General features: G+C 44.8%; 1 non-coding gene across 1 annotated transcript in view; it reads right to left on the bottom strand.

The window, feature by feature from the left end:
• Positions 1 to 1,566: 1,566 nt before the first annotated feature.
• Positions 1,567 to 8,825, bottom strand: part of LOC115329904 — an 84,892-nt gene continuing 77,633 nt past the window's right edge. Inside the window, exons 6-7 of the transcript XR_006077466.1 lie at positions 1,727 to 2,026; positions 1,567 to 1,614 (exon numbers count right to left, since the gene is read on the bottom strand). This is a non-coding gene — a transcript (uncharacterized LOC115329904). The remainder of the gene's footprint in view (positions 1,615 to 1,726; positions 2,027 to 8,825) is intronic.

The raw sequence follows: 8,825 nt of genomic DNA, 5'->3' as shown, positions 1-8,825 counted from the left end.
GCCCTCCGGTTGTGGCAAATATCATGAAAACGCTATATAAAAAGGAGCACTAAATAAACGAGATAGGCTGAATCTGGGACGACGTCATGTCTATTAAAGAGGTGGCGCTAAGGAGCTCGTGTCACGCCGGCCTTGATGGCGTGACAGGAAAGCCGGCGTCGTTGGCATTCCGCGAAAATAATGATTGGCAGACAGGGTCGTGATATCACGGCCACATGACCTCGCGCGGGAATTTAAAGGAACCCACACGCTCACATGAAACGTAACGTCAGGCGGGCATTGAAATTTATTACAAAACATGACATGTAATGCGAATTTAAGGTCGCCGCATGTCTCAAAGGATTTCACTCTATTAAGTAATCAATTAGCTTTAAAGAAAAATTTTCTGAATTTCAGACGGGATTCAGTCTACGAATTTCGGTTGCAAGCCAGACAGGCTACTAACTAGGCCACGCAAGTCACTCTTGCACGGGGTGAGCAATACCGGGAGTATACGGTGTGTCACGAAAGGTGGACAAATTCGATATTGCAAACACTACGCCCATCGTACAAAAACAAAACAAAAAAAAATGATTGTGTTATGTTAGTCCTCATTCAAGGGCCTATTTTGGGGAAATTTTATCAAAGTTGGAGATAATTAGGTTGTTATTTATTTTCGCGTAATTCTTTTTTTTAATATTGAGTTTAAGCGCATTGTTTTATTTGGAGACTTGCTGAGCATCATCGAAAAACCCTAAATAAAACGTGGAGTGCGATACAAGGCACACGCTGCATTTTACAGCTTTCTGGAAAACCGCAGAACTTCGACGGATTTTGTAAGTTTCGGTTTTCAATCGGGGCGCTTCTTGGCATCGACGGTACCGCGCCCCTTTAGAAGGCAAAACTTGAGCATCCTCCAATTTTTTTTTGTGTGTGTGTTTCTTTTACGTTTTCAAATTTCTCTTGTTTCCCGGTCTGAGATTAAATCAACATGGTGAATATTGTCGCGTGCAAATAGCTGAGTCAGCAACGTGCTCCGCTGGCTGATGTTTATACCCCGCCAGCGCTTGTCCTTTTTACGTTTCCCTTTTTTGAATGACTGGAATGTTCCAGACGATTCGGAAATCTAGTTTGTTCGAGCTCAGAATCTTCTAGATACCCACGCGCATACAAAAGGGCCTTCGCGTGGCTGCTTGAGGTAGTCGTCCTTTCGTCGCCGTTAAAGCCTTTATTAAACTTTATGTTTAGCGGCACAAGTTCGCCGCATTAAACGTTAATTTTAAGTTTTATTAGTCAAATTTATGACTTTATTTTTGATGATGTTCACCAGCTCGCCTTCACCCTAACTATATGTTATATTGTATTCTTTACTTTATTACTGAAATAAAAAAAAAATATGCTGGGACGTGTCCGGCTGCATATTTCTGTGTCATAAGTAAGAACCAATATTTTCACTTCAGATTATCCTGTTGGCATTTGAGTAATCAATACCAAATGGTCGAGATGAAATCCTAATAAAACATTAAAAATTACATTAATAATTCAGACGGCAACCCGTTTTCTTATGACTAACGAATAGCGGAGAGGTCAGTTGAAATCATGGTACAAAAATCCGTAAAACTCGCATTGACATAACTGAGGAGGTATAGTTCTGATCACAAGAACGAATTCTGTTTAATTTATAGTTTTAGTGTCTTTTGTAAAATGGTCTATACACTTTAAACAAACGATTAACCAATTAACTCACCGTGATGACTCTGTGAGCCTCATCTTTTTCTATGGCCAAGGAATGCACAAAAGCGACGTTGATCTGGTGTAGTGTTTCACCCTTTAGGTCTTTGAAAAAATAGGTTGTCCCACCAGTCAGAGCGCTTAACATTTCTAGCCGATCGTCTGCTTCAGATCCCAATGCCATTGAGTCCACAACGACATTAGACGCGGTCAGGTTCTTCATCATTGTGTTAAGATATGGTGGTCCTTCATTTTCCTTGCCGTCGGTGAGCAGCACTATTCGAGATCCTGCGACACGATCTTTCTCTTGAAGCATCTGGCATAAAGAGAGCATCCAAATATTAGGCTAGCTAACTTATTTTATACGACAATTTTCTTTGAAATGTCGTCAAATATCAATATATTTTATGGTAAAGATAAAAATAGGCAATATTCTAAGGTAGATGAAAGTGTAGTTTTTTACAACCTGGAATACACAAAATGAAACTTATGGCGCTAAAACGAAATGCAGATCAAAATACCACCAAACAAAGAGAAAGTGCAAATACCTTTGCGAATCCAACAATTTCACACGTATGCTCCCAGTCGAGGAACTCATCGCTCCTACTTTTGTATATCCTTCCTGCACTCTGCTCTCGCAGTGCGCTGAGTGCTCTGACCCCGTCTGCCAAAAATATGCTTTACAAATAGTTTTAGAAGTGTTTTGTTAGGGTATAAAAACTTTAAAGTTTTAGTTTTAGTTATGCAAGAAGAGAGGAAGGAGGGAACAAAAAGGCAGCAAAAGAGCTGCTTGAGAGTGCCTCCCCTTCTCTCAACAGCAACACCGTAGGAAGCTCTAAAAAATAAAAACAAAGCTCCCAAGAAAACATAATAGTTAATAAAATACATTTACAATTTCGGCGTATTTGGTCGATGTCTCCTCAACGGAGATAACATCTAATTTTATCAAAATCGGCTCCTTTCTTTTTCGTTTTGACCAAAGTTACCAGCTATAATACCTATATGAAAAATGTAGTCACTTTAAATCTTCAAAATTGTATGGTGTATCTTGTTGAAACGCTGATAATTCTAAGCTGTAATGTGCCAGCTAAGGAAATATCAAAACACTAACGCGAGGAAATTGCAGATAATTTATTGTAGATCATCCTGTTACCTCAAATTGTGGATTTTTAATCATCTTACCTGAACAAAGTACAATGATTCTGTAGTACCTAGCGTGCATCAAAAGTTGTTCTCTTTCAAAGGGGCATTAAAACGTTCTACACCTTATGTATGTTTTTCTCCAGTACTAGTAAACGTTTAAAACAGGCGGTAATATTGGGGATTTTCTTAGTAACACCAACTGTGTTTGCCGCTATACCGTTAATTTTTTTTCTACTAATCTAATAGTACTAATAGTGCCAAATAGGGCTGGGCACTTGAACGATTAAGCTGCTAATTATTCGATCAATTTTTGAACCCGGTAATTCTTTCAATTTTGACAAACAAGTAAAAGTAAAAACTCAAGGCTTTCACCACCCAGACGTGGATGAGTACACCTGTATAAGGGCAAACATTAGGTGAAATATTGATCTAAAGTGAACTGTAGAGACCAGATTTATAACTCCAAACCAGTCGAGAAGGTTAGACGTGTTCCAGCCAATTCAACGCCGTGTGAATCGGCGTCTAGGGCGACAGAGACTTTTCGCGACTCCAGCTGTCTATAGGTGGCGCCACTCGTTTTCCCCAATGGTGGTCATAGTGAGGGTCGGAGATGCGTGCTGGTATTGCCATCCGCGATGGCAAGCAAGCGATCGCGTAACCGAGTGGTCGTGTTTCGGCTGCCGAGCAGTGCGGACGCACGGATGGCGAGCTCCGATCGAGCGACGATAACGGTCGTTGCCGGCCGTGGTGACAGGGCGTTTTGTATCCCCGCTGATTACCGGATTCTGTTGCCGACGTTGCCGGCGGGCGATAAAACGAAGAACCAAGTTTATCTTCACTGCGGCGTAAATGCCAGGCCGCTTCGAATTGGAGACTTCAAGGAACCGTTGGAAAAGGTCGACATGCTCAAAGAAGTTGCAGGGCTCGGCGTATGCCAGATGGGACACGTGTGGCTGTGCAGCCTGAAGAGTGCGGCGGCGAAAGAGCGGCTTCTCAAGCTGGGCTGGCTTACCGTCAAAGGTAAACTGTGCATTCCCGTGGACCCCAACAGGCAGGAAGTGCGGGTCAAGCTGCATTGGGTACCTTTCGACGTCCCCAACGACGTTCTCCGAAGAGCCTTGGAAGAGTACGGGACTGTCAACGAGGTGAGCAAGGAAAACTGGCGTGTGGATGGCTTCGAGGATATCGAGTCCACCACAAGGATTGCCAAATTCACGCTGAAGGAGGGAATGACGCCGGACAAGTTGCCTCACCAGCTGAAGCTTAACGGGGGCACGATCCTTGTTGTCGTCCCTGGACGAGCGCCGGTTTGTCTGCGGTGCAGCAGGGCAGGACACATACGACGTGACTGCCGTGTGCCCCGGTGCGGCCAGTGCCGAGGCTTCGGCCACGTGTCCCAGGAGTGCGTGCGCTCGTATGCTAGCGCAGTAGTTAATCGAGCCACCAATGAAGATGACGAAATCATCATGGACGAAACAGAAACAGAGGAGGCGGCGACGCTGCCTTCGAGCCTACCGGAGACAACGGAGCAAGCTACGACAGGTGATACAACTAACGGTACCAACGCAGCAGAGGTGACGGCCAAGGCCTCGACGCCCGACGCTGAGGAACCTGGAAAGGAGACGCAGGCGACGACGGCGGGAGGCACAGACGCCGTGGACAAGGGTGACGTGAACGAGCCACTAATGGAACTGGACCTTGCGAATGTGAAGCGGCGACTGGATGATGAGACCAAGGACAACGAGGCACAGGAGCTACATCGCCCACAAGGCAGGTGGAAACAAATCGGAAAGAAAGGTCGTTACGCCACCAAGCTGCGGTCCTCGTCGCTGACCCGCGATGGGGAACTGTCACAGAGACCCTCTCCGCCATGAGCCGAGCTCTGCAGGAGCCAAGCGACAGGTAAGCACCAGGAGGTTGGTCTGTCGACACTAAAAACAAAAACAAAAACAAAACAAAAAATGGTAGGGCTCACGTCCGGGCTCCGTATTGGAACTCTGAACGTTAGGGGCTTAGCGGCACGTCGCCGCCAGTGTCAACTTAGTCGCCTACTCACGGAGAACGACCTGGACGTACTTGCTGTCCAAGAAACAAAAGTTGAGTGTACGAGTCAGACCGACCTCATGGTGCGACCGTTTATGTCGAGGTACAATGTATGTGTGAGCCACTCTGTCGGTAGGTCAGGCGGCTGTTGCCTGTTTTTGAAGAAAGCATCAGGAATCATGGAGGAAAATGTTATTGCATGCGCGTCGGGTCGTTTTGTTATTTGTGACTTTTCTTTCTCCAATTTAAAGTGGAGGGTTGTATGCATTTACGCCCCCAATGTGGAAAGGGAGCGATGCACTTTCTTTGAAAATATTTCCATTTACCTCCAGAGTGATAGAATCATGGTATTATTAGGAGATTTTAATTGCATCTGTTCACCTGAAGACCGATCAAACCGACCACACAACAGAGATAAATCCGGGGAGCAGCTAAATAATTTGGTTAAAGATTTCGAACTTGAAGACGTAGCGCAATGTACGTCAACCGGTAATCGTGTGATCTACACGCACCACCAAGGTAGCAGTCATGCGAGGCTGGACAGAGCGTATGCTTCGGTCGACATTGTGCCCGAATGTGGTAGTTATGCAGTCAGTTACGCGTCTTTCAGTGACCACAGCCTAGTGACTTTCACAGTGGGTCATTGCAAGAACCGCTCTAGCTTCTCCTGGGAGTTATGGAAGCTAAACGCTAAGCTCTTGGACGATAAGCAATTTACTGAAAAGGTTCAAAGTAGGCTGGAGCAAACAAGCAGTGTAACTGGTAATGAAGTCTGCAGAGAGCGGGAATTATTTAAACAACAAGTGAAGCTTGATGCGATAGAGAGGACATGTCAAATTAAGCGTGAAGAGCGAAAAGTAGAAAACAGTCTTCGCGCGGATTTACAGAGGCTGCACGTGGAGGAAGGAAGGACACCCGGAATCTTCAAAGATGATATAAGCAGCATAAAAGCGCAACTTGAACAAATTGACGAAGAGCGATATAAGGGGGCGATTGTTCGTGCCCGAGCAGAGAGGTTGCTTTTGGGGGAAGCGCCCACCAAACGGGCACTTGTCCTTGAAAAGAAGTATGCTAGCGGAAACCAGATAGCGGAAATAGAGTACGAAGGCACAATGACTAGCGATCCGGCCCTTATCCACCGTGCATTCGTTTAATACTACGAAACATTGTTCGACAAAAAAAAAATACCAAAAAAGACGGGTCTCGACACAGAATTCCTGCCAAGTCTTCCACGGTTAGACCATGATGACGAGCAAGTTTTGGGAGAACCAGCCAGCGTAACAGAGATCGAGAAAGCGATAGATGAACTAAGCGCAGGCAAATCGCCGGGCCCGGATGGATTGAGCGCTGCATTTTACAAGAAATTCAAACCAGAAATAGCGCCGTTGTTGCATCGGGTTTTTAATGAGTCTTATCGGAATCATAGGTTACCGGGCTCCTTTTTGTGTACGCATACAGTATTGATACCGAAAGGTAACGACGCCTCTAAGCTACGCTTCCCTAGCAACTATAGACCGATCACCCTTGCTAATGTTGATTATAAAGTTCTCATGAAGGTGTTAGCGAGGAGGTTGCAGAGTGTAATTTGGAAAATTGTAGGACCTCACCAAACCTGCGGAATTAAAGACCGGAGTATTTGTACGAATATCCACACAGCTAGGAGTGTGCTGGAGTGTTGTGATGCTGAGTATCGGACAATCGCACTGCTCCAAATCGATTTGGAAAAAGCCTTTGATCGTGTATGTCATGACGTACTTTTTCAAATTTTAGAGCACGTAGGAATCGGGTCTCTCATTCTCGAAGGAGTAAAAATGGCTTATTTAAACTGTTCACAACAAAATTAATAATTAACAGGGAAGTCACTAAGCGGATAAACGTTCTTTCTTCAGTACGGCAGGGGTGTCCTTTATCCCCGTTACTTTTCGCGATTTTTTTGGAACCTTTCTGCCGCTACATCATTCAATGTAAGGACATTAGGGGTTTCACTTTGCACGAGTGCGAAGTAAAAATTTTAGCATATGCAGACGATATAGCTGTTTTTTGTTCAGACTCTAGAAGCGTCACAAGGGCTGTGGAAGCGACTAAGCGGTTTTGTGACGTCACAGCATGTGCGGTCAACTGGTCGAAGTGTTACGGGCTATGGCACGGAGAGTGGGCTTCTGCGCCAAACTTTTTTGAAAATATCCAATGGGCTCGGGAACCCCAAAAGTATCTAGGTGTCCCGTTAAAACATTATCGCGAAAATAACGACTACTGGCGGGAGGAGACTAATCAACTGAAGGCAACCGCGGAAAAGTGGGTAACGAAAGAATTGTCGATCTTCGCACGTGGGACAGTTTGTAACTTGTTCTTTATGTCGAAACTATGGTACAGAGCGCGACACTGTTAGCGCGAACAGGCGATCCCCGGTCTTTCCAGTTTTTCTCTTTGAAACCAAGGGATGTCATCCAAGTTATTATTGCTACGGAAAGAGCTCACTTAGTTCTATAATATAAGCGATAAACTTTTGTGCTCGCAAATGCTATTTACAAGTACAATGCGAAAATGCGCCGATGTCGTGTTCGCGCTAACAGTGTCGCGATGTGTACGTTCTTCAAGTATTACCTTGTTCTAGAGTCAATATTCAGCGAATTAACCGGGTGTTTGCAGTATTCATTTGGGCGTCTCAATGGGAACGGACTAGTAGAACCAATCTTTTCCTTCGACCCCGAGATGGTGGTGTTGGTCTGTGTCACTTCTTCATCCGTCAACTCGTTACACGATTTATGTTTGTGCGCGATCAATCTGACCCATTTCTGCGCATGGTAATACAAACAAAGCTCTTTGATGTGTTGCCCAGTTATGTGGTTTCGTCATGCCGTGTTCGTTACGGAACATTATCGCGTTTTTTGAGAGAAGTTGTATCATCGTGTCGTTTCCTTTTTGTACGGTTTTCTCGGGATTATTTGTCTGTTGTATCGCGCAAAAGGTTGACGCGAGATTTGGTGGATGTGTTAATGCCCTTGCCACGGTATAGGTCCATATACGCTGGAGCCCCCGGACAGGACGTGCTAAAACGTGTTAAAAAAGCGTTGGTTCCCCCTGGGGTTAAAACGTTCTTTTTTAAATTACACAGTGAAACACTACCCGTAAAAACTTTTTTAGAAGCTAAAGGAATAAATTTGTACTGGACAGTAAACAGCCAATTATGCAAGCAGCCAGAAAGTATCCAGCATGTCTTTTTAGATTGTTGGGATGCTTTGCTGTACTGGGACGTGCTCCAGCGCACAATCAAAAAAGAACTACCGTTAACACCGTATGGGATTCGTTTTCTAACGGCAGACAGTGACCATTTGACACAATCCTGCTCCTGGGGCTCCACAGTATATGGAAAAGTCGAATGGCGGTACGTCATGCAGACGTAAACGCCCGTACTGTCCGCGAGTATTTCATTGACAGCGTTAAACGCCTCCGGGAATGCTACAAAAAGATTAATAGTGACCTTGAGTGGCTGCCTGTTCTAGATGAGCTGGCAACTTTAAAACCCTTTTAACTTCACTTACACTAGCAAGACAGGCTAGATTTCACTCAACTTTTTAGATGTGTGTTGTGTAACACGTGTCTATTACCGTCCCCAACATACAGTTCTTCGCATTTATTCTGTATTGTTTTATGAAAACCTGGTAATAAAAAAAAAAGAAAAAAAAAAAGATCGGGGAACCGAGTGGTTATCGCGCTTGACTGTCGCGCGGAAGGTGTAGGTTCGATTCCAGTCAGCGGACTGTCCTTTTATTAATTTCTTTCAACTTGGCGTTCTTGTAAGTTCGAGAACATTCTTGTCTGATTGAGTTCCGAATGTTCTACACATCGAAAGTTTTACACCCAATGTTCCAGAAACCCACGAGGGCACATAAGGGACCCCGCATGGCGAGCGGAGTTAGTCTCGACAC

This window comes from Ixodes scapularis, unplaced genomic scaffold (assembly GCF_016920785.2).
Source record: "Ixodes scapularis isolate PalLabHiFi unplaced genomic scaffold, ASM1692078v2 PGA_scaffold11__112_contigs__length_91849675, whole genome shotgun sequence".
Taxonomy (NCBI): Eukaryota; Metazoa; Arthropoda; class Arachnida; order Ixodida; family Ixodidae; genus Ixodes; species Ixodes scapularis.
Note: the sequence above shows the minus strand (reverse complement) of the source record. Positions and strands in the feature narration are given on the sequence as shown.